Raw genomic sequence first — 24,982 nt, 5'->3', positions numbered from 1 at the left:
TCAGAAAAAGAATGAATATGTATATTTGTATAACCAAATCACTTAGTTGTATGGCAGAAATTATCACTACATTTTAAAACAACTATACTTCAATAAAACTAAAAAATGGAAGAAAAAAGAATTCTTAAAAATAAATGGCCACCTCATGGTCATTTGGCCATTTATGGGTTTACTATTCAGATTTAAATGCCTTCATCAATATTAACATTGATTTCTCAGAAGGGGAAAATTAAAGATATTTTTAAAAATAGCACTCAAAATTATAAATTAACAATAAACAAAGGACATAGATTTTAAAAGAATCTAGAATATATATACTACTATTGTATTGCAATAAATGGAGACTAACGAATAATTTTTAAATTGTAATGCCAGTGGAAGAAAGATCAGATTTCCTTGGTTTATGTAGTCATATAACATAATTTTATTTGAAATACTGGATTTTCCTATAATCTTAAAAAAATTGCTTTGAAGTTTACATTGAAAATTAAATGCATAAATATATAATGGTATGTGAATACACATGAATAATATGTGTATAGTTGTCATGTTGTCATAAAAATATAAAAATATTGTAAAACTTCATTGATTAAGTAATTGTGATGCAAGCCTAGCAACAAATACGCAGATCAATGAGCAGAAGCCAAGTTACTAATTAAAGAAATTTATTAGATAATATGACATTTCAAATTAGAGGGACAAAGTGTGGATTATCAGTGAATGGCATGATTTACAATTACTAATAATACAACTGCTATTTCTGATCTATTAGCTTTCCTTTGAAATACTGATATGCCCCAACTCTGAATACCTAGAATCTTTTCTGTTATTTCAGAAATTTCTTCTCTAGAAATCTTCCTACGCATGTAATAGTAAAAAATACAATTTTAATTATAGTGTATTTATTTTGATTATTCTAAACTTTTTGCCCAATTTGAATGTTATACTATATATACTTTTGAATATTGACAGCCTCTATTGTTGTTTTAAATATTTCATTTTAAATTTTTTTTTTTTTTTTTTTAGGGCCGCACCCATGGCACACAGAGGTTCCCAGGCTGGGGGTCGAAACGGAGCTCCAGCTACTGACCTACACCACTGTCATAGCAACATCAGATCCCTGCCATATCTGCAATCTACATGACAGTTCATGGCAATGCTGGATCCTTAACCCACTGAGCAAGGCCAGGGATCGATCGACTCTGCATCCTCATAGATGCTCATCAGATTCATTACTCCTGAGCCACGATGGGAACTCCCTAAATTTATTTTCTTTACTTTTAGTTTCAATTTAAGTATTAAAATGTTCTATCTAAATAGCTCTCTCTCTCTCCCTCTCTCTCTCTATATATATATATACATCTCTACTTTGAATAGAGTTATCTTTTATGATCTTGACTTTCCTTCCCTCAGAATCCTAAGTACATTTCTTTTTAAATTATTAAACAATAATGGAAAGAGTATATTAAAAAATGCATATATCTATAAAACTAAGTCACTTTGCTGTACAGCAGAAATTAGCCCAACATTGTAAATTAACTATACTTTAATAAAATTTTTAAAAAATGTCTACAAATAACAAATGGTGGAGAGAGTATGGAGAAAAAGGAACCCTCCTACATTATTAGTAGGAGTGTAAATTGGTTCAGCCAGTATAGGAAACAGTATAGAGGTTCCATATGATGCTGCAATCCCACTCCTGGGCATTTATCCAGGGAAATGTATAATTAAAAAAGATACATGCACCCCAGTGTTCACTGAAGCACTATTTACAATAGCCAAGATGTGGAAACAACCTAAATGTCCATCAATAGATGAATGGATAACAAAGATGTGGTACATATATGCAATGGAATACTACTCAGCCATACAAAATAATGAAATAATGCCATTTACAGCAACATGGATGACCTAGAGATTATCATACTAAGTGATGTATTTAAGACAGAGAAATACAAATACTGCATGATGTCACTTATATGCAGAATCTGAAATATTACACAAATGAATTTATCTATGATACAGAAACAGACTCACAGACATAGATAACAGGCTTGTGGTCACCAGGAGAGAGGCAGTATGGTAGAAGAAAGGTTTAGGAGTTTGGGGTTAGCAGATGTAGCAGATGCAAACTATTATATATATAGAATCAATAAGCAACAAGGTCTTACTGTACAGCACAGGGAACTATATTCAACATCCTGTGATAAACCATAATGAAAAAGATTATGAAAAGGATATATATGTGTGTGTATAATGAATTATTTTGCTGTAAACATTAACAAATTGTAAATCAACTGTACTCCAATAAATTTAATTTTTAAAAAAGAAAAAATATATAAACAATCCCCTAAAAGAAGGAGAAAACCAGGGGCTTAGACATCTAGAACATACAAATTGTTTGAAATTTCAAATATGAAGTCTACAAAAAATAGATGCTATATTAAGTCCCTGCTAATATCATGCTTGACGTTGAAAGACTAAATGTTTTCTCTGTAGTTCAAGAACAATACAAAACCATCCATTCTCTTTCAGTACAGTACTAGAAGTTGTGCCCACTGTAATGAGTGAAAAAATAAAATAAAAGTCATGCAGATTAAAAGGAACAAATAAAATTCTCACTATTTTGACCATAATATAATTGTCTATATAAAAATAAACTCTTAGACTCAATAAGTGAGTTCAGTAAGATTGCAAGTATTAGGCCAAAATATACACACAAAAAATCACATTTCTATATACAAATAATGAGTATGTGGAAGCCAAAATTTAAAAGTCTTTTACCATTGCTCCAAAAAATGAAATACTTAGGTATAAACTTAATACAACATGTATAAGATCTGTATGCTGAACATGACAAATTACTTGCTGAAATAAATTGAAAAGGTCTTAAGTAAATGGATAGATATAGTGCATTCAAGGATTAGAAGACCTAACATAAAAAAGATGTCAGTGGTTAATGAAATCCCTATCAAAAATCCAAGTAAAGTGTCTTAGAGATATAGACAAGGCTATTCTAAACTTTACACTGGAAATGCACAGACCTCAGAATATCTGTGAGTGTTGAAAAGTAAGAAGAAACATGGGGGGCATGGGGAATCACTTTGTGTGATAGTAAGGCCAACACTATAGCTACAATAATTAAGAGTAAGACATTGGAAAAGGGATAGGTACATTGATCAATCAGACAAAATTGAGAATCCAGAAATTGATCCACACAAATAAATATTCCCAACTGTGTTTTGACAGAGGTGTAAAATTCAATTGAGGGGGATCACCTTTTCAACAAATTGTGCTTGAGCAATTGGACACCCACAGACAAAAAAAAAAAAAAAAAAAAAAAAAAAACTAAACTGAAAAAGCAAACAAATAAAGAAATAGGACACAAACCTATGACCTAAATCTCACACACTTTGTATAAAAACTAATTCAAAATCCATAATGGACTTAAATTTGGAACTATAAAACTTCTGGAAAACATAAGGAGAAATACATCTAAGAATAGCCAAATAGCTGTTAGATTTGATGTCAAAAGTGCAAATGAAAAAAGAAAAAATTGATAAATTGGACCTCATCAAAATTAAAAACTACTGCTATGCTGAAAGTTAAAAGAATAGACAGAGAAACTACAGATCAGGAAGAAAATATTTGTAAACGGCATCTCTGACATAGGAGTTAGGTATAGAATATATAAAGAACCCTTAACACTCAATTGTAAAAAAAATAAAATTAAAGGGAAGGAAGGGCAAAATACATGCATGTATATTTTGATGGAAAGGATATATAGATAGAAAATTAACATGAAAATATCATATTATTAGCTATAAAGGAAATATAAATTAAAACCACAATGAGATATTATTACACAACTACTAGAAAAATGTAAATAAAAAGAGAAATGTGAAAACCCTAAATTCTGGGCACCATGAAGAAAGGAAAAAAAAAGTAAGCCAAACTCAAAATAAGAAGGAAGATTGGAGATAAACTAAATAGAAAATAGAAAAACAATAGAGAGAATCAATAAGACAAAAGCTGATTTCGTAGGAAGATTAATAAAATTGAAAAACTTTAGCCAAACTAAGCATGAAAAAAGAGAAATATTCAAATTATTGAAGTAAGACATCAAAGTGGGGACAGTGGTACAAACCTTACAGAAATAAAAACAAAAGAGAACTGTGAACAATTATGTATCGACAAATTAGATGAAATGAACAAATTCCTAAAAACACATAAACTACCAAAACTAACCCAAAAACATAAAAATATTAACACATATGATGAGTGAAAAGATTGAATCAATAATCAAGCACTTCCCAGCCAAAAAATGCCCAGGACCAGATTGCTTGCCTGGTGAATTCTATGCAATATTTGAAAATTAACACCCACCTTTATTAAATAAATAAAAGAGGAGGAAACACTTTTCAGCTTATTCTGTGAGGCCCACATTATCCTGACTTGATAACAAAAACCAGACAAATAATTCACAAGAAAACAAATATTCCATGTGAATATGAATGCAAAAATCCTCAACAAATTATGTATCCAACAGCCTATATCCAAAATATATGCCATGAATATTTAACATTAACCTTTAAGAAATTATTTCAAAAACAAGAAGAGTGAGAAATACTTTTCAACTATTCCATGAGGCTAGTAATACTCTGTTATGAAAGCCAAAGGTAATCATAAGAAAAAAAAAATCAAGGTTAGTACTTTTAAGAATATATATGCAACAATAAAATACTGGCGAAACAAATCCAGTGGTACATTGAAAGATTTATCCACTATGACTGTGGAATTGACATCAGGGATACAAAGTTGACAAAAATATAAAATTATCATACCATATTAATAAAACAAAGATATTATTGTCTTTACACACTAAAAAACATTTGACATAATTCAATGCATTTTCTTGATGACCATTAAAAATTAGGAATATATGAGATTTTTCTTCAAACAGATAAAGAGCATATACAAAAAGCTCACTGCTAACATAACATTTGATAGTGAAAGATTGGATGCTTTCCCACTAATATTTGAAACAAGACAAAGATGTTCACTCTCATCGTTTCTATATTGCAGGTGCTATAGAGGGCAATTAGGCAAGAAAATGAAATAAAATGCATCCAAATTAGAAACTATTTGCATACAACATGATATCATGTATAAAAGACCCTAAGGAATCCAAAACACCTATTAGAGCTAATAAACAATTTCTACAGTATGCAGGATACAATATCAGTATAAAAAAATCAATTGTATTTCTACTCATTAAGAATAAATATTCAGAAATGAAAATAGGAAAACAATTCTACTTACAGTAGCATATCAAAGAAGAAATACTTGTAAGTTTAACAAAAAAATTGCTAGACTTGTACCCTAAAAATTACAAAATATTAAAGATATTAAAGATGACCTAAATAAGTAGAAAAATCATCTTAAGTGCTTGAATAAATAATATTAAATAAATTATCTACAAATTCAATGCAATCACTATCAAAATTCCAGCTGTCATTTTTGCAGAATTTATAAGCTGAGGCAAAAATTAAAATGTAAATTAAAGTAAACCAGAATAGTCAAAACAGTCATGGTAAAGAATGGAGTAGAAAAATTCACTCTTTCTGATTATGCAAGTTACTATGAAGCTAGTGAAGATTTCCCCCCTGAGTTTCCAGCCTTTTCCTAAATTTCAGACTCACGACTATTATTTGAGCTCTCGGCCTGGGTTTCCAGTTGTCTGGCCTGCCCTATAGATTTCAAACTCACCAGACGCTACAATTGTGTGAGGGCAATGTTTCCATTCTGGACAGGATTTCTCTTAGCCTTGAATCAGAATTCCTTCCTCTCAGGAAAACTTCAGTTTCTTCTTCTAAGGCCTTCAAGTAATTGGATGAGGCCTACCGCATTATCAAGGGCAATTTCTGTAGTTAAAATCAGCTGATTGTGGGTATTAACCACAAAATTCCTTCATAGTAACATATAAACTATCATTTGATCAAAATGACTATCATATCTTAGTCAAGTTTACACATACATCACATCATCTTAAATGTGTTCAACAAATAGAAACATACCTGGAAAGTGTTTAAAGATCATTGCATTTTTCCATTAACACAAATTGAACTATTTTTTCTCTCTTCACCATTGACTACCTTACAATGTCCAAATGTGATTTGCTTGTGACAGGATTTGCAAGATGAATAAATGATGTTAATTCAGAAGGAAGGAAAGATTTAGAAAGGAATTAACATTTTGTCAAAGGTAACTACTTCCATGTTAAAGCAGTTGGTAAAAAAAGAAAAAAAGTGTTCATTGTAATAAAGGAACAGTTTATTGCTCTTTTATTTCCACATAGTGGAAGACTAGAAAAGTTCATATTGCTGAAAGAGGAAAAGAAATTTGATGATACAAATATAATTATATTAGTCTAAAGAAACAATTGAAAAGAATACTTGGAGTCATAACAAAAATAATGATGATTGTAATAAAAACTACTTTCCACTGTTCAAATTGTATATTTTTATATACCTTTAAACAAAGATTAATTCTTTTTTATTTATTTATTTATTTTTTCTTTTTAGGGCTGCATCAGCGACATATGGAGGTTCCCAGTCTAGGGGTTGAATCAGAACCTCAGCTGCCTGCCTATGCCACAGCCACAGCAACGCAGGATCCGAGTCACATCTGTGACCTACACCAGAGCTCAGTGCAACACCGGATTCTTAACCCACTGAGTGAGGCCAGGGATTGAACCTGTGTCCTCATGGATGCTGGTCAGATTTGTTTCTGCTGAGCCATGACAGGGACTCCGAATTTATTTTTTTAAGTATAGTTGATTTACAGTGTTTTGCCAATTTCTGCTATACAGCAAAGTGACCCAGTCATACTTTTTTTTTTTTCTTTTTGCCCATTTCTTTGGCCGCTCCTGCGGCAAATGGAGGTTCCCCGGCTAGGGGTCCAATCGGAGCTGTAGCCGCCAGCCTACGCCAGAGCCATAGCAACGCGTGATCCAAGCCGCATCTGCAAACTACACCACAGCTCACGGCAATGCTGCATCCCCAACCCACTGAGCAAGGCCAAGGATCGAACCCCCAACCTCATGGTTCCTAGTTGGATTCGTTAACCACTGAGCCACTATGGGAACTCCAGACCCAGTCATACATTTATATATATTCCTTTTGTTATATTATCTTCCATCTTGCTCTATCCCAAGATATTGGATACAGGTCCCTATATACAGTAGGGCGTCATTGTTTATCCATTCTAAATGTAGTAGTTTGCATCTACTAACCTTGAACTCCCACTCCCATCCCCTCCCCCTTGGCAACCACAAGTCTATTCTGTAAATCTTAAACAATGATTAATTCTTGATTTTTCTCCCTAAAGTTCTATATATAAAGCCACCTTTTATATGAGTAATCTAAAACCAAACCATTATTTCTATTAAATATGTTGAATTCATATATTCTTATTTGTATACAAATGTATTTATTTTTACTTTCTGAGAAATAATAATTTTAATTAGTTAATTATGTCCTCAGGAGGAAAAATCCTATGGCTGTAATGCAACAATAATTTAAAGCTAAAATAAAATTGTAAGTTCCAACAAGCGGTATTTAAAAGTTAGATTAAGGAACTCACCTGCAAGGCCTTTTATTAATACCTAAGGAAGCCAATGGGAAGAACAAAATCCCATGTGATTTAATTACTAGTCAAATTTTTCTGCTTATAAGATGTGGCCATATGAGATCGAAAATACCATATACTCAGTCTACATTCTCTGATTTAAACTGAACAAAAATAAGAAACAAGTTATTTGATTTAAAAAAAGCAGACTAATATACTCAATATCTAATGACTGTCAATTAGTTATTAATTATTTCTCATTTAACTGGGTTAATTGAGTAAGTTTTTGGTACCAGTCCTGAACAACTTTGCTATTCAAATATGCAGGCAGTCCTTGTGATATGGGTTTAAATTCAATAAGGAAGTAGAGATCTGGCCTGGAAGCAAAGCTTGAATGCATTTTTTTGTGTATTCCTGATGTGACAGGTTGTTAAAAGAGATCTTAAATTTTCTATTCTTAAATATTTTTCCATCACTTAATGCCCACAAGGTTGATTGTTTTGGAGACTCCCAACAATAGTTATAATAAAATTTACTATTTCATGTATCATTCTTACAAATACTGTGTAACTAGTAGAGGCAGGTTAAAATATATGAAGCTTTGCAATGGGAAGTTGGGCAAAGGTGAACAAGTTACTCACAACATCTAGCTTCAGTGTCCAGAGTGGTTAAAGAAACTATTGGGTTTGAGTGGCAATTCCTAAAATGGGATTCCATGAAAGTATTCAAGATGACTTTAAATAGCACATGAAGTTTACAAATTATTATATCTGTATGTAAAAGTGAATTAGAAAATACACTCCTTTTTTCCAAGATTTCAACTACAATTACAGAACATGGTCAATGAATAAAAAGTATTTTATTCCTGAAGTGGAATGCTAAATATTGCTTTTCGTATACAGATGTTTCATGATAGACATAAAAAGAAAAATCAGCTTTAATTAACTCTCAATATAAAAATCAATGACCATGGCAGAAAAGAAACTTTGGTCTAAGTCCAGGTCAAATCGCAAAGGAATTTTCTCAGTGGTAGCCTTATGTTTCAAATATTTCTTCAGGAATACCACTTTGTGGAATACTACACCGAACGTCACTCTTCATTGTTAGAAGAAAGGGAAATTGATTTTGTTAAATAATCATGCACATTAGTAACTAAAAAGATATAAAAATGAATATATATAAAAGCATACAAAGAAATAGCAATATACTAGAAATTTTTGATTTAAATAATCATACTCTCTATAATGCAAAAATAAGGCAAAATGTATGCTTACAAAGTACAAACCTTTAGGAGTTCCCATCATGGCGCAGTGGAAACAAGTCCTACTAGGAAACCTGAGGTTGCAGGTTCGATCCCTGGCCCCACTCAGCAGGTCAAGGATCAGGCGTTGCCCTGAGCTGTGGTGTAGGTCGCAAACGCAGCTCAGATCTGGCGTTGCCGTGGCTGTGGCGTAGGCCAGCACTATAGCTCCAATTAGACCCCAAGCCTGGGAACTTCCATATGCTGCATGTGTGGCCCAAAAAGACAAAAAAAAAGAAAAAGAACAAAGTTCAAGCCTTTAGAAGATATAGAATATACAGAGCACATTTGGTAATATTTTATCTTCTTAGCTCAGTTTGAGAATAGGTTGCATTATCAAATAGGAAATTGTTTAATGTAATACTCATTTCTAAATTTTTATTGAATCTAAAATTCATTTTTTTCACTATTAAATGTAAGCATAATTATAGAGTGGTGAAGGCCAACAAGCTGTAGCTTCAATTCGACCCCTAGCCTGAGAATTTCCGTATGCCACGAGTACAGCCCTAAAAAGCAACAAAAACAAAAACAAAAAAACAAGCACAAGTCAAATGGGCATTTATTTCAAGGATCCCCTAACCACCAATAAATACATATAACCTATTCTCAGATATCAGAAACTATTTTGCCTGGAAATTTCATTGTAATACAGATGTTATCAAACAATTTTGTAAAAGGTCAGTTAGTAAATCATTTAGGTTTTGTGGGTCAGTCTATGTCGCAAATCCTCAACCTTATCTTTGTATTATGAAAGCAGCCATAAACTTTACATAAAGAATGAGTGTGGCTGTTTTCCAATAAAACTTTATTTACAGAAAAAAGTTATGGGCCAGGTTTAGACTTTGAGCTCTGTTTGGCCCACGGGTAGAGTGGATTTTGTTGATCCATTTTAATTCATTAAGGCATACAATATTGACAATTATTTCTACTGAAACTGTGTTAGCTTTTTCCTGCACAAAATCAACTCAAGTCAATATTTTATATTCTTAACTTGTTGAAGCCACTGTGTAATTGTATCCATACTGATCTTTATAAAGTGCCACACATTTTATTCTAATTGTTTGAGGAAAAAAAATTAGAATATTTTCACACTTTTAGAAGTTTTATTTAATTATTTAAACTTGAAGGGAGAATAAGGAAATATAATTGCAACCAACAAATCATGCGAATGTAGATAATAAGATCTAACACTAGTTATAGACCAATCTGTGGCATTTAATAATTAGAACATAGGTTTATTACCTTCAAGTGTAAAGGCAGTACTTCAGAAATTGTCTCTTTTGTATTAGAAACTTGCTTTTGAAAAAGGTGAGTTGTAGCCAACATTGGGTTTAATTATCACTCTTCCGTATGCACAGTTACATGAGTCTATATTAGTACACTTTTCTCCTATTTATGCATTTTCTTATTGAAAAATATCACAATAAGAGAAATGCTCAAATCTAAATCTCTTAGACTTTTTTTAACACCCTAAGAAATATGAATCAATGAATCTTACCTGCAAACAGAAAAAAAAAAAAAAAAAAAAAAAAGGCTAGCTGCATAATTGATCTAATTACTGGTTAAAAAAGTGAAAAATCACACAATGGTAAAAAATATTTTACTTAAACGATTTGGGAGAATAAAGGCTAGAGTGATTTCGACCTATTAAAGCAAGAAATGTGCTTTGGAGGTGAGGGCATATTCTTGAGAAATTTTGTAAAAGGTAAGGCTCTACATAGTTCCAAAAAACAGTTTGCTTTTTAATGCCACCTTAAAATGTTATATATGACAGTGTGGCAAGAGTGACTTTGGCTTCTTCTTTGACTGTTTTTATATATAGACCTATGTACCTATGGAAAGACAAATGCAAATAATATTCCTTTAGATAACTGAGTCTGTAATTGTTGGAAAGAAATGGTGAGTTCTGCAGGTAAATCTGTTTAAGTGAAGTTGGTGTAGTATGGAAACATGAACTGAGCTAAAGGAGTATGAGGGACCTATGGCCTGTCTCAGTACACATAAAAAGGAAAAGTGTCAAGACCCAAAAATGCAACAGTGTTCAAATTTCATTTACTTACTACCACTGCTAGGTTTACAAAGATGAATAAGCCATGAACCATCCCCTGAAAGAATTCAGTATGGTAAATTAATCATTATGATTATAGTACTGTTAAGGCAGAGCAGGATGGATGGGCAAAAAAGAAAAGTTTTGTTTATGGATAGAGAAATGATGAATTAGGTTGTATGTTGGGTACTCACACAGTAAGTACTTTTTGAACTGAGTTAAGATTGGATTCCATTATGCAGTGACATCTATAGTGCATTATTGTGTTATATGCAGCAGTTATATATAATGAGAGAGAAAAAAAAAAGAGAGAAGAACCTGTAAACTGGAAATAAAGAAATGTTCCATTATAGCAGAAAGGGAAAAAACAAAACAAAACAAAATACTGGCTATTTTTGAAGAATATAGATATTCTCATTATTTTGTAGAGCATTCTTTATCTTGGCTTTATATTACATTTCTTCATCATTAGATTCTGGTTATCATTTTTGGCTGGAATATCACAGAAGTGCTGCTGTGTCCTCAGTGCAATACATAAAGAGATATTTGACATCTCATTATTGGTGACATTAACTTCTATCTCTTGGATAAGGTAATGTCTCTTAAGATTTTCCATTATAAAGTTGCTATTTTACTCTTTTTCACCAATAAGTACCTACAGGAAATAAATTGGGACCTTATAAAAATCTTACTTTTTATCATATTTTTGACTGCTAGTTTTTGTGTCAATTGATGGTTTTGGTAGAATAATTTTTGATAACTATTGTAGTTGCCAAATTGTGATGTTATATATCCAGCATTGCTCTCCAGAATCTTTAGTTGGAATTATATTATAAGAAGTTTTGTTTCTATAACATTTATTAATTCATTTATATCATCATGAACCTATGCATTCTTATTTTATTTTACTTTTTTTTAAATTTTTTTTTGCTTTTTAGGGCCACAACTGTGGCATATGGAAGTTTGTGGGCTAGGGGTTGAATCAGAGCCACAGAGGCCGGCCTATGCCATAGCCACAGCTATGCCACATCTGAGCCTCCTCTGCAAACTACACCACAGCTTACAGCAATGGTGGATCATCAACCCACTGAGTGAGGCCAGGGATTGAACCCACATCCTCATTGATACTAGTCAAATTCATTTCCACTGAGCCACAAGGGGAACTCCTGGATTCTTATTGCATTTATGGGTTATAATATGTTACTGTCATTATTTGTGTGGTGCTCAAATAATCCCCAATTTAGCAAATGGGAGTACTTCAGCTTGACTCCTGTTTTCATCTCACTTGTCTTCACCATTCTTTGACCACATCCTTACTGGCCAGTACTGTCAGAAAATATCAAGATTATGAAATACAAAGAAAGATTGAAGGACCGTTCAAGATTAAAATAAAAATGAATGACAACTAAATGCAGCATTTGTTCACAAATTGAATCCATGGATGGAATTTTCTTTTCCTATAAAAGAAATTGCATAAACAATAGATAAAATTTGAACAGCTATAACATGAAATAATGTTGCATTAACATGAATTTCCTGACTTTTACAATCATACCATACATAGGTAAGATAATGTTCTTGTTTCTAGGATTATGTTTATTGACACAATTAGACAGAGTCAATGCCTGCAATTTATGCTCAAATATTTCAACATTTCAGGAAGAGACACATAGAAGATGTTAAAAAACAAATGTGGGAAACAATTAACACTTAGTGATTCCATGTGAAAAGTACATGGGGATACTTTGTACTAATAAGTGAGTTTCGTGTGAAATTATGTAAAAAAACAAACACTAAAAAAATGTGCAAATACAAGTTCAGAGTTATGGGCTTTAGGTTAAGCCCCTATGTGTATGAGTACATATATATATAGACATATATATATGTCTATATATATATATAGACATACATATGTATCCTTGTTCACTTAGAATAAAAAGTTACACTACTTGAAGACTGAATGGTTTTGTGCTAGATTATGATTTTGTAGAGTTCACCCCTAGACACAAGAAGTATGATATTTAATGTTCTGATTAATTAATCATTTTATTTTCCTGTTAGTTTTTATTTACCCTAGGCTTTAGAAGGAAATAAAACAATGTTTCAACTATATTCCTGTTTAGGAAAAAAAGAAGAGCTGTCTGGATGGTGACAAAAATTTAATGCTTACCCTAGAGCTATCATAGATAAATTAATTAATAGCTCTCAAACACAAATTCTGTATAATATATTAAGTAACATATATTGTTACTTGTGTATAAAGATTAGAGAGAGTGGTACAGATCCTATTGTGATAATGAAACAATTATTCAATAAATTATAGAGTCATGTGAACATGAATATTAAGTAAATAAAAGCAGATTGAAATAAAATAGGATTCATTTACCTTTAATTTTAAATGCTTGAACAAAATTATATTCCTAACTTCTTTGTTTTCTGAAACTTAAATATATCTTAAAAGAGTTGTTTTTCATAGATAACAATTTTCATCTGTGATATTTACAAATGACCTTAACACAGATAATTTGCCAAAAAATATAGATTGCTTGGCAACTATCTTGTTTTATGGTGACTATCAAAAATGACATCGTTTGACATTTAAAATGATTCCTACCTTTTTAAAAATAAGGCAAGACCATTTAATTTAGTTGAAAGCCACATGTGGAAATAAAGAGTGGATCTCACTAAATTTCAGCTATAGAACCAGAGTAAATTAGATGTCAATTGTCAGATGCCAAGGTCACTAAGAAATATACTTAATTTTAAACCTGTTTATGTATTTTACATTTTATTCTAAAGAGATCATAATCTTGGATATAAGAATGCCTTGTCTACGGTTAGTATTCAGGAAGTTTGCAAATCCAGTGAATTCAGATGTAAAATATTTGTGTATATATATGTGATTTATGCATTTAATTTCACCCGTGGATAGAATATCCATAGCTTTTACTAGATTCTCAAATGAGGCTGTGGTGAAGATGTGTATTATATGGTCAACTCATATTTTTCTAACAATGGATTCCTCAGAGCACTCTCTGAAGTGTATCACTTTAAAGCAGACTACATATTTCATAAGAATAAAGTAATTGAGATCACCTTCCTTATCAAAGATTTAATAATCAGCAAAGCATGTATACAACCATTGGACAGCAAAAAGTTTAGGGTTCACTAAATCCTCTAAATATTACAATTTAAAAATGATGTTTCAAGGTCAATAAAATTGAAATAAATATGACCTTTTTTTAACTACGCCAGGGTTCCTATAACACATAAAAAAATAATTTGAATGCCACATAAAGTTTCCCTGAAATATATGCTAGCTCTGGTAACATACTGTTAGGCACCTTAGTGCAGTGAGATAAGCACTAATATTGTAGGTATGAGCCCTGTGATAAACTTTAAAAATATTTTATACTATAAATGGGACAAAAAACATGACTCTTTTGTATTGTATAAGTCAAATAAATGATGCGGTGGCAACCAGAAAAGAAAATGAAACTTGAGCTTTAGCATAAGCAGGAGACACCACACCACTACAGGACTACAGTCCTACAGGAAGGGCTACAGAATGCAGTTGATGCCCGGTAAAGTCTTAGAATGATGCCTAAGGAGGATGATTCCAAAAACAATTCTCAGGCTAACCCAAAAGAGAATAATTCTCCAAAGTATGTGGCACACACTAAAAGAGAAAATAAATAATCTTCTCTAAGACAAGAACAGTGACTTCTCAGGGCTAGTGGTGATAGCTTCCATGAACTCCTTTTTGATACAACACAGAAGAGTCAGGGATAGGGCAGGTGAATGAGGAAATACACAAATTCTTGCAAGTCTGTTATTTAGGAAATCTCTAATTGGGAACATCTTTGCAGTTGGCAAGCCCTCTTAGCTTAGAGAAAATAAATAGCTAAAATAAATCTTTCAAAATATGAACTTTTCTTCCTTGAATACCACTTCTCCCTATATCCACACTATTTCCTGCAAACAGCTGGTTAGGAAAGAACTTATATCATTAAACAATGTTTTATAATTAAAATATAATTTGCACAAGACATAAAAAAAGAGCCTAAGAAGAAAGAAATAGAAACCAAAAATGGCAGATAAAAAATCTTGCCAAAAATGGAGTTCCCGTCGTGGCGCAGTGGTTAATGAATCTGACTAGGAACCATGAGGTTGAGGTTCAGTCCCTGCCCTTGCTCAGTGGGTTTGTTGAGGAAACTGCAAAAACCATGGCAACGGAAGGAGACAAACAGCACTCAGAGATATGGAAAAGCAAGGTTCATTCAGCACCGGTGCAGGCTCAGAGGAGTCACCGCCAGAGTCTTAGCATCAGGTCTTTGTTCTCAGTAACTTTTATACACTACAAGGTCTTGATTTTCCCATGTAAACATCCCAGACCTCCCCCCCCATCCCCAACCAAACAGTCTTCCTCCCTAAGACACTGAGTGAGCAAGGTTACAGAAGCAGAACTGATAAGCAATGTTGGGTACATGATTAGCAGGGCTGCTGGCTTGGACATAGGGCACACAGTCGTTACATTATTACAAGAAGGGTGGTATAGTGACGAGCATAGCTGGAAAGGCTTGCAGCTGCCTTCTTAGCCAAGGGGAGGTTCTTTTTTAGTTAAAACTCTATTTCATTCCCCCCTCTTTTTTTTTTGCTATTTCTTTGGGCCGCTCTCGCAGCATATGGAGATTCCCAGGCTAGGGGTCGAATCGGAGCTGTAGCCACTGGCCTACGCCAGAGCCACAGCAACGCAGGATCCGAGCCGCATCTGCAACCTACATCACAGCTCACGGCAACGCCGGATCGTTAACCCACTGAGCAAGGGCAGGGACCGAACCCACAACCTCATGGTTCCTAGTCAGATTCATTAACCACTGCGCCACGACGGGAACTCCCATTCCCCCCTCTTGATGTTTAGGGTGCATCTGCACCCTTTACAGATCATCATCAGTCATAACCCTTTGGTAGCCTCTAATAAGTAGCAGGTGGGAGGCTGTTTTTTTTTTTAACCATGATTCTTATAAAACCTTTTATAGTTTTTATCAGGAGAGGTACAAGTCAGGGAATAAGTAGGAACCCTGCGAGTATAACCATGATTATTCCGACAATCGTCTTAATTCCTCCCAATCAAGAGAACCATTTACCAAAGAGACTGTCTGTATCCCATCCTTTTCAAGTTTTTACAGGCACATGGGTAAGTTTAGTCATGCGGTCAGCAATTTCTTCTACCACCTTTCCAGTGTTATCTATTTGTAGACAGCAGTTATTTAAGTTAAATTTTTTACAAACCCCTCCTTCAGAAGCAAGCAAATAATCCAAGGCCAAGTGATTTTGGTAGATTGCACTGTGCATTTTAGTTTGTTGTTGGGCCAATATAGTCAAGGCCCTTGCAGTGTCATTTGTTATAAGTTCCAAAACCACCTGTAGTCTGATGATGCAGTTTAGCATATAGATAGGGGTGCGATATCCCCAAGAGCCATCCTCTGCCCAGGTGGCAGGCCCATAATATTGAATTATCCATTCTGGGGGCCATTTATCATCTTTCCACTCTCCAACTTGGAGAGCCCTCTGGTCTCTCAGGGCACCCTGTGCCCTATATGTAGGAACTCCCAGTTGCTCCCCTAGTGACAGCGGGAGCTGGAAGAAGGAAGGTCTGATTGTTCCCAGTACACATGCCCAGCCCAATTTGGGGGGAGTATGGAATAGGCCATTTTTCCGCAAATCCAGTATAATCCCTTTGGTGCCCGCCACTGGATATCAGTACTGATATCTTCCTATGCTTGTCGAAGGTGGGAAAAGTTAGACTTGGGCTCTGAGCGATTGGAGGATGGCCACCATTGAGTCTTTTGGGCAGTCAGATTATAATACCTCAGGCCTAAACATGTTAAGCTTCCTAGTGAAACATTAAACCATCCTCCCTGCCTTGCAAGACAATTTCTCCCTATAATAGCAGTTCTGAGGATCCATACCCCATTGGTGAGTTGGGGGTATGCAGTCTCATTATGAGGCTCTAATGGATCCAGTTCTCTGGCTTGCCAAGGCCAGTGGTCTCCTGTGTTCATTCCCCCGCATACATAACAAGAGGAAACCTTGAGAGTTTGTGCAATAGTTTCTGCCAGGGCTAAGAACAAGTTCTTAGTTGTGGCCGGAATGGGAGGAGGGGTGTTTCTTATCTCTTCATAAAAGGGATGAAAGATGCTGTGAGAGGCAGCTTGGAGCGCAAACGTGATTCTCTGGAAATGTAGCACAGCTCCAGAGTCAAGGCCTCTTCCGTCAATGCGAGTGCTTATTTTGAAACCCTCCTTCCATTTGGGCTCACTGGAATTGAAAATAGTGAAATTAACTGGGTTACAAGCTTTAGTCTGGCAGTCTGGAGGGGCTGTACCCTTTTGAAGGACAGCTGTTTTGTCTCCCTTATTCCAGGTTGCCCAGGACACACAGCTCCAGTAAGTGCATTCCAGGCAACCGCTCCAGGTGGTCCCCCAGCACATATATTTATGCTGGAGCCTATATTCTCTTTCCCATGATGGGCTTCCACATGGTCTAGTAGAAGTCCATGACCCATTCATAACTTCACAGGCATCAAAAATATTGATACTGGCAACTTGGGGTTCGTAATTTGGGTCCGATTAATTAGCTGCCCTGATTTATGAGAGCACCGGACTTCTAACCATTCCTCAGTTGGTGAGTATCATGGATCAAAGCAAGTATATTGGTCCCCCTGTTGGCGGATAGAATAAGTGGTCCTGTTGTGAGTACAACTTCCATGAATTTCTGCGGAACAGGAGAAATGAGTGGAGTAAAGCAAAGTCCATGTAACCCCTTGATCTGATCGGGTCACTCAAATGCACGGGTCACATGAGGACATGGATCCTGGCAGAACCAAAGGGGACCAGATTAACAGCAACAGGCAGCAAACATACATGTTGGTCATAAGATAACAGTATATGACAGTAAGAGAGTCTCTTGTGGAAGGGAGGTAAGGCAGTTTATTTTACCAGGCAGCCAATTCCTCAAGCTTTAGCCGTGTGTTGACTGACCAGCTTCCGGTGTGGGCAGAGCAGGGCTTTGAGATTATCATCTCCTTCTCTGTATTGTCAGGTGAAGAGGTCTCTCTGGATCGAGGGCAGTCTCCCACTCTCCATGGTCGTCAGCTGGGCCAACCGGTTTAACTCTAGAATGATGGATCCAAACATCTATTCCTGTTACTTTAAGATCAGTGGGGGTGGTTAGAATTACAGTATAGGGGCCCTTCCATACCCGCCTCAAAGGCTCCTTTGTCCAGTCCTTTATCCACACCTGGTCCCCCGGCTTGTGGGGGTGTACTGTTATACCTAAGGACACAGGTATTCTGTCTGTGACCCATTTATGTATCCGAGAAATAGTGAGCCCCAGTCCTTGTAATTGTTTATGTAATTCCAAGTCTCCCAACTCCCTGGTGTTTCCTTTTAAACTGATTAGAGGAGGTGGCCTCCCATGTAAGATTTCAAATGGCGAGAATCCTATTCCCACTCGGGGTGAATATCTCACTTTTAGGAGGGCCACCGGCAACATGTCTACCCAGGGCAAGCCAGTTTCCTGACATAACTTTGCCAGTGTCTGTTTAAGGGTTTGGTTCATGCATTTTACTTTCCCTGAACTTTGAGGGCGATAAACAGAATGTAGTTTCCATCGGATCTGTAAAGTTTTTGTCACTTGTTGTACTGTTTCGGCCACAAATGCCAGTCCGTTATCTGACCCAATGGTAAGAGGCATTTCATACCTGGGAATAATGTCTCTCAGGAGTGCCTTGGTTACTTCCCTTGCCCTTTCAGTTCGGGTAGGGAAGGCCTCTACCCATCCTTAAAAAGTACAGATAAAAACTAGTAAATATTTGTACGCCTTACTAGGGGTGACCTCAGTAAAGTCCACTTCCATATCCTCAAATTGGGACAGTCTGCAGTGCTGTGCCCCAGCTGGTCTGTGGGGCCCCTGGTGGGCATTATTCTGTAAATAGGTTATGCATCTTTGGGAGACAGAGGAGCAGAGTGCAGGAAGACAAGCAATGAGATAGTACGGGCCCAGTAGGGTTTCTAAGGCAGTTTTGCCCATGTGGGTTAGCTCATGTTCTTGGCAGACTAGTTTGTAGGCCAGCTGTTCTGGAATGTAAACTCGGTGGTCCCATGTGACCCACCATCCCATTTTAGTTTTAGTTCCTCCTTCCTCCCTTATCCATTTTCCTTCCTCTGGAGAATATTTGGGGACAGCTGGCACTTCTGGGGCCAGCAAGACCTTAGGTTTGTCTGGCTGTTGTCCCTGGGCTGCCTGTCTGGCAGCTGCATCAGCACTACAGTTTCCTTTTGTCACTGGGTCATCTCCCTTTTGGTGGCCTTTACAGTGGATAACTGCAACTTCTTTAGGTTCCCATACTGCCTCTAGGAGCTTTAAGATTTCAGCTTGGTTTTTAATTCCTTTTCCTTCAGCATTGAGGAGACCTCTTTATATAAGGCTCCATGGACATGTAAAGTTGCAAAGGCATATCGTGAGTCGGTATAGATATTAATTCACTGGTCTTGGCTGAGTTCCAGTGCTCTGATTAAGGCCCATATTTCTGCTCTCTGTGCTGACCAGCTTTGAGGAAGCACCTCTGTTTCTATCACTTTTAAGTCAGATACCACAGCATATCCTGCCATCCTTTTTCCATCCTCCATAAAGCTGCTGCCATCAGTATATAAAACCAGGTCAGGATTTTGGACTGGTTTATCAGTCAAGTCAGGCCTGCTGGAAAACACCTCATCTAGTACCTCCAGGCAGTTATGGTCTGGGGGTCCCACTTCATCTGGCAGAAAAGTGGCTGGGTTCAGAGTTCATACAACCTCCAGGTTTACCCATGGATTTTCACATAGTAACCCTTGATATTGATATTGAGTCATTCGTGCATGTGTGAGCCAATGGTGGCCCCTGGTATCCATTAGGGTTACAACTGAGTGTTGGACTTTAACATTGAGGTTTTGTCCCAGGGTCAACTTGTCAGCCTCTCTTACCAACAAAGTGGTAGCTGCCAGTGCTCGGAGGCAGGGAGGCCATCCGGCATCAACTGAGTCAATTTATTTAGACAGATATGCCACTGGCCTCTGCCAAGGCCCAAATTCTTGAGTTAAGACTCCCAAAGCCATCCCATTTTTCTCATGAACAAAAAGGTTAAGTTCTCTGGTTACATCAGGAAGTCCCAAGGCTGGAGCCTCAGTGAGTTTGGTTTTGATTGTCTGAAATGCTGTCTCCTGGCTTGGTCCCCATTCAAGGGGAGCCTTTTCTTCCCCTTTTAGAGCCTCATAGAGAGGCCTGGCCAGGTCGAAAACCTGGGGATCCATATCCGGCAGAATCCTGCTGCCCCTAGGAACTCACAAACTTTCCAGCTGGTGGTAGGGACAGGAATGGTACAAACTGCCTGCTTTCTTTCAGTCCCCAGCATTCGTTGGCCCTGCATGATGTTGAAGCCCAGATGCTTGACTTGTTTTTTACAGATTTGTGCCTTTTTCTTTGATACCCGATACCCTCCGTCAGTAGGGAAAGGAGAGCTTTTGTTCCCTCTAGGCACTGAGCCTCCGTGGTGCCAGCTAGTAAGAGGTCATCAACATACTGTAGCAAAATACAGCCCAGTTTTTGTCCAGGAAATACAGCCAGGTGAGCAGCTAGGGTGCTGCTAAAAAGAGTGGGAGAGTTTTTGAATCCTTGTGGGAGTCTAGTCCAGGTGAGCTGTTCCTTTGTCCCTATATGTGGATTCTCCCATTCAAAAACAAACAAGGGCTGACTGGCAGGTGCCACCCAGAGGCAGAAAAAAGCGTCTTTTAAGTCCAGGCAAGTAAACCACTCAGCAGTGGAGGGGATCAGCCCTAGCAGGGTATACGTGTTAGGGACTGACGGGTGTAATGTGACTGTTGCTTCATTTATGGCTCTTAAGTCCTGTACTGGGTGGTAGTCCTGTGTTCCTGTTTTTTTCACGGGGAGTAAAGGGGTGTTCCAAGGGGACTGACATTTTATTAACAGTCCGTGCTGAAGCAGCCTATCCCGGTGAACCTGGATTCCCAGTCGAGCTTCTCTGGGAATTGAGTATTGCCATAGCTTTACTGGTTGAGCTCCAAGTTTTAGATCAATCAAGACAGGAGCGTGGCATTTTGCCAGTCCTGGTGGGTTTTCTTCAGCCCAAACCAATGGGTATTTAGTCTCTAGTTCTGGGGGAATTGTCCCCATTTCTGAAGGAGAAGAGTACAAGCGCCATTCCTCTTCCCTTTTTACAGCAAGAGCCATGATTAAAGGAGAGGGGCGTTCTGTCAATTTGAGTTGGGCCGATCCATCAGTAGAAAAGGAAATTTGTGCCCCCATTTTAGCCAGCAGGTCTCTTCCCATCAGGGGGACTGGGCAGTCAGGCAGGTAAAGAAATTCATGTATTACTTCATGGCTTCCTAACCGACATCGTTGAGGACCACAGAAGGGCCTGTGGGTTTGGTTACCTGTGGCCCCAACGATGGTGGTTTCTTTCCCCGAGATGGTGGTTTCTTTCTGTGGTTACACAACACTACAGGTTGTGTAACCACAGAAAGTTCGGCACCTGTGTCAACCATAAAGTCTGTGGGGTGGCCCCCTACTTGAATTCTGACCATAGGCTCTTGGGGGCTCAGTTGGAGAGAGCCTGTTTCCCCCAATCAGACTCGGCTAGGCCAATCAGGTTGGTGCTGAATGGCTCAGATTGGTACCGGCTAGGTGGGGCCTTGGTCTTTTTCTCAGGACGGTTAGGGCATTCATTTTTCCAATGTCCCTTTTCTTTGCAGTAAGCTCATTGGTCATGTTCCAGGGGACTCCCTTTCCCTGGCCTTGTGCATTGTCCCCTACAGGGTGGTCCCAATGGGGGCACCGGTTTTGACAGGGCGGCCGCCAGAAGAGTCACTTTTTGTTTCATTCTCTTTTCTGCATCACTGCAGGCCACCTGGTCTCGGTTAATCAAAACCTTGTTGGCTATTTCCAACAGTTTAGTGGCATTCTCTCCTGCAAATCCTTCTAATTTCTGCAGCATTTTACAGATATCTGATTGGGCTTGTCCCACAAAGGCAGCATTTATCATCCACTGGTTCTCAGGGGCACTGGGATCAAAAGGGGTGTAGGTTCGGAAAGCCTCACACAGTCTCTCATAGAATTTGGCTGGGCTTTCATTCGGCTCTTGTAGTATCTCACTGATCTTAGCTGTATTAGTGGGCTTTTTAGCCCCAGCTTTTGCCCCCTGTAGGAAGGCCTGCCAGTACCTCTCTAGGTTACGTTTCCCTTCCTCAGTGTCATAGTCCCAGTGAGGGTTTTCTTCTGGGAAGGCTTCCCTCACCCAGTTTGCCAAGTCTGCTCGACCCCCTGCATTGGCCTGAAGCCATTTTTGGGCTTCTGTTACAATTTGCCAGCGCTCTTCAGTGTCAAATAGAGTAAAAAGGAGTTGCCGACAGTCTATCCAGGTGGGACAGTGTGTCTGGAAAATGAATTCTAAGAGATCAATCAGCGCCTGAGGCTTTTCAGAATATGAGGGAGTGTGGTGTTTCCAGTTGAGGAGATCGGCAGTGGAAAAGGGCTGGTAATAATAAAAACGTCCCCCCTCTTGTATGGTCCCATCAGGGGTGACTTGCTGTGGTCCCCATGTCTCCCGTAAGGGCATTTTTAATGCTGGATTGGCTGCTCCCTGAGCTGAACGGAGATGCCTGCTCATAGGTTCTGGAGAATCTGGCTGTGGGGGTGATATCACCTTGGGAACTTCAGAAGCAGAAGGAGGAGGAGAAACAGAAGGTGTTGGGCTATCTGGCATCTGGGGACCTTCGGCTCCTGGAGGTGGGGCTGGCAGCACATAAGGTGGTGGCATAGGGGGCGAGTCCTCGGGTTCCCCTTGATAAATAAGTGGCACCTTCTTTTGAGACAAGGTTTTCTTCTTGGACTGGGCTACTAGCACCTTACACTGTCCCTGGTCTGTGGTGCAGAACCAAACCCATGGGGGCCTCAAATAGGCAATTTCCAACCATTGATCAATATACGGAAATTGGTCTGAGTGTCCAGGGTCTCTTGTTATAGCATTATATACTGCTGCAACTGTGAACACATCTAAGGTCCCTTCCAGAGGCCAGCCAACACCAAAGGAGGGCCACTCTAGGGTACAGAGGGTACACAGTTTTCCAGGACTCAGCTTAACACCATAATCTCTAGAAAATCCTTTCTTAAAATTCTTAACAATATACTCTAAGACAGTAGGCTTGGAAGCCGATTTACCCATTGTGTGTAGTCCCACCCTGTGCCGGTGATGCAAGACAAACAGTGAGGGCAAGGCCTCAGGTAACAATCGCTTCGTCCGCCTGACCGCTCCCCCTGAGGAGATATTTCAGGCGCCTCTTAGCATAGGTGGGATTGTATAAACCCCAATGTCAGGATCCCCCCGAAGAGGGCCACCATAAGCCATATGAGGGTCACCGTGGAACTGCAGGTTAGGACTCACTCTGGCTCCATAGTCCAAAGACAGTGGAGCACGGGCTCTCGTTCTCTCCAGTCACTCATACACACACACCAGAATTGACAAGCCTCCCGATCCCAAGGGAGAAAACCCTGACCTGAGTGACCCTTTGGTCACTGAGAGGTGATCAGTCTCTCCTTCCACCGTATGGCGGGTCCTGACTTGGGCAGATGTCCCCTGGGCACTCACCAGTCTGACGTCCTGTCCAGGAACCTGTTTCCACTCTCCTTCTGAGTCCGTTTGGGAAGTGGTGTGGGACAAGGCCATGGCCTGAGTGAGGGTCTGGATCTGGCAAAATGGCCAGTGCGCACTATCCACCTGTCACCAGGCTGGCGACCGTGGCCCACCCCGGTTCCCCGACAACGGTGGCACAAGAGGTCAGCTCGGTTGTTGGCTTCCCGGCCAACGCACCGAAATGTTGTGGAAACCACAAAAACCATGGCAACGGAAGGAGACAAACAGCACTCAGAGATATGGAAAAGCAAGGTTCATTCAGCACCGGTGCAGGCTCAGAGGAGTCACCTCCAGAGTCTGAGCATCAGGTCTTTGTTCTCAGTAACTTTTATACACTACAAGGTCTTGATTTTCCCATGTAAACATCCCAGACCTCCCCCCCCATCCCCAAGCAAACAGTCTTCCTCCCTAAGACACTGAGCGAGCAAGGTTACAGAAGCAGAACTGATAAGCAATGTTGGGTACATGATTAGCAGGGCTGCTGGCTTGGACATAGGGCACACAGTCGTTACATTATTACAAGAAGGGTGGTATAGTGACGAGCATAGCTGGAAAGGCTTGCAGCTGCCTTCTTAGCCAAGGGGAGGTTCTTTTTTAGTTAAAACTCTATTTCAGGTTAACGATCCAGCGTTGCCATGAGCTGTGGTGTAGGTTGCAGACGCGGCTCGGATCCCGCATTGCTGTGGCTCTGGCGTAGGCCAGTGGCTACAGCTCCGATTTGACCCCTAGCCCGGGAACCTCCATATGCCGCGGGAGCAGCCCAAAGAAATAGCAAAAAGACAAACAAACAATCAAACAAAAAAATCTCAAAAACTAAAGGAAGAACTATCAAAATGTTTTAAGGTGAGGTTGTGGGTTAGAAGCACTTAAGAGAAATTACAAAGGAAATTTAATTATCACATTTTAAACAATTAAAAAGGAAAATAGTGCCAAAAACATTAAGGGTATAGATTACTGTCCTAAGAAAGCTAGGGGAAAAAAGTGAAAATGAACAGAGTTTAAAAATTATTATAAACAGAATTATATTTGCATATGTTTACATAATTGTATATAGGTACATGTTAGAAAGATGTATACAACTCTAATATTCATAATGTATGCAGGCAAAATGAACAAATTGAATGGGGGGAAACATTTATTGATATAATTCCAGTAAAAAGTCTACAACTGAAAGAATCTTGAATCAAAGAAAAAGGACATTGTCTCCACAGAATAAACTGTCAAAAGGTGAGGGTTTGGCACACTCTAATAATGCCAT

The 24,982-nt window shown here is 38.1% G+C and overlaps 1 protein-coding gene and 1 long non-coding RNA gene across 3 annotated transcripts in view; one reads left to right on the top strand and one right to left on the bottom strand.

Moving 5' to 3' along the window:
- The window catches only part of LOC146395468 (uncharacterized), a 586,337-nt gene that overhangs the window by 447,760 nt on the left and 113,595 nt on the right, over positions 1 to 24,982 (top strand). The gene's annotated exons all lie outside the window — the stretch shown is intronic.
- LOC146395470 (uncharacterized) lies at positions 15,976 to 24,027 on the bottom strand. The gene is made up of 3 exons (XR_014831081.1): positions 23,680 to 24,027; positions 18,742 to 18,820; positions 15,976 to 18,153 (listed from the first exon to the last, which is right to left on the bottom strand). It is a non-coding gene; the product is annotated as an uncharacterized LOC146395470 (long non-coding RNA).

The sequence above is a fragment of the Sus scrofa genome, chromosome 16 (genome assembly GCF_054392235.1).
Source record: "Sus scrofa isolate SSC_HxYL_T2T_F1_AM1 chromosome 16, Sscrofa_HxYL_maternal_Yorkshire_Landrace_v2.0, whole genome shotgun sequence".
Lineage (NCBI taxonomy): Eukaryota > Metazoa > Chordata > Mammalia > Artiodactyla > Suidae > Sus > Sus scrofa.
This window is presented reverse-complemented; position numbering and strand designations above follow the sequence as displayed.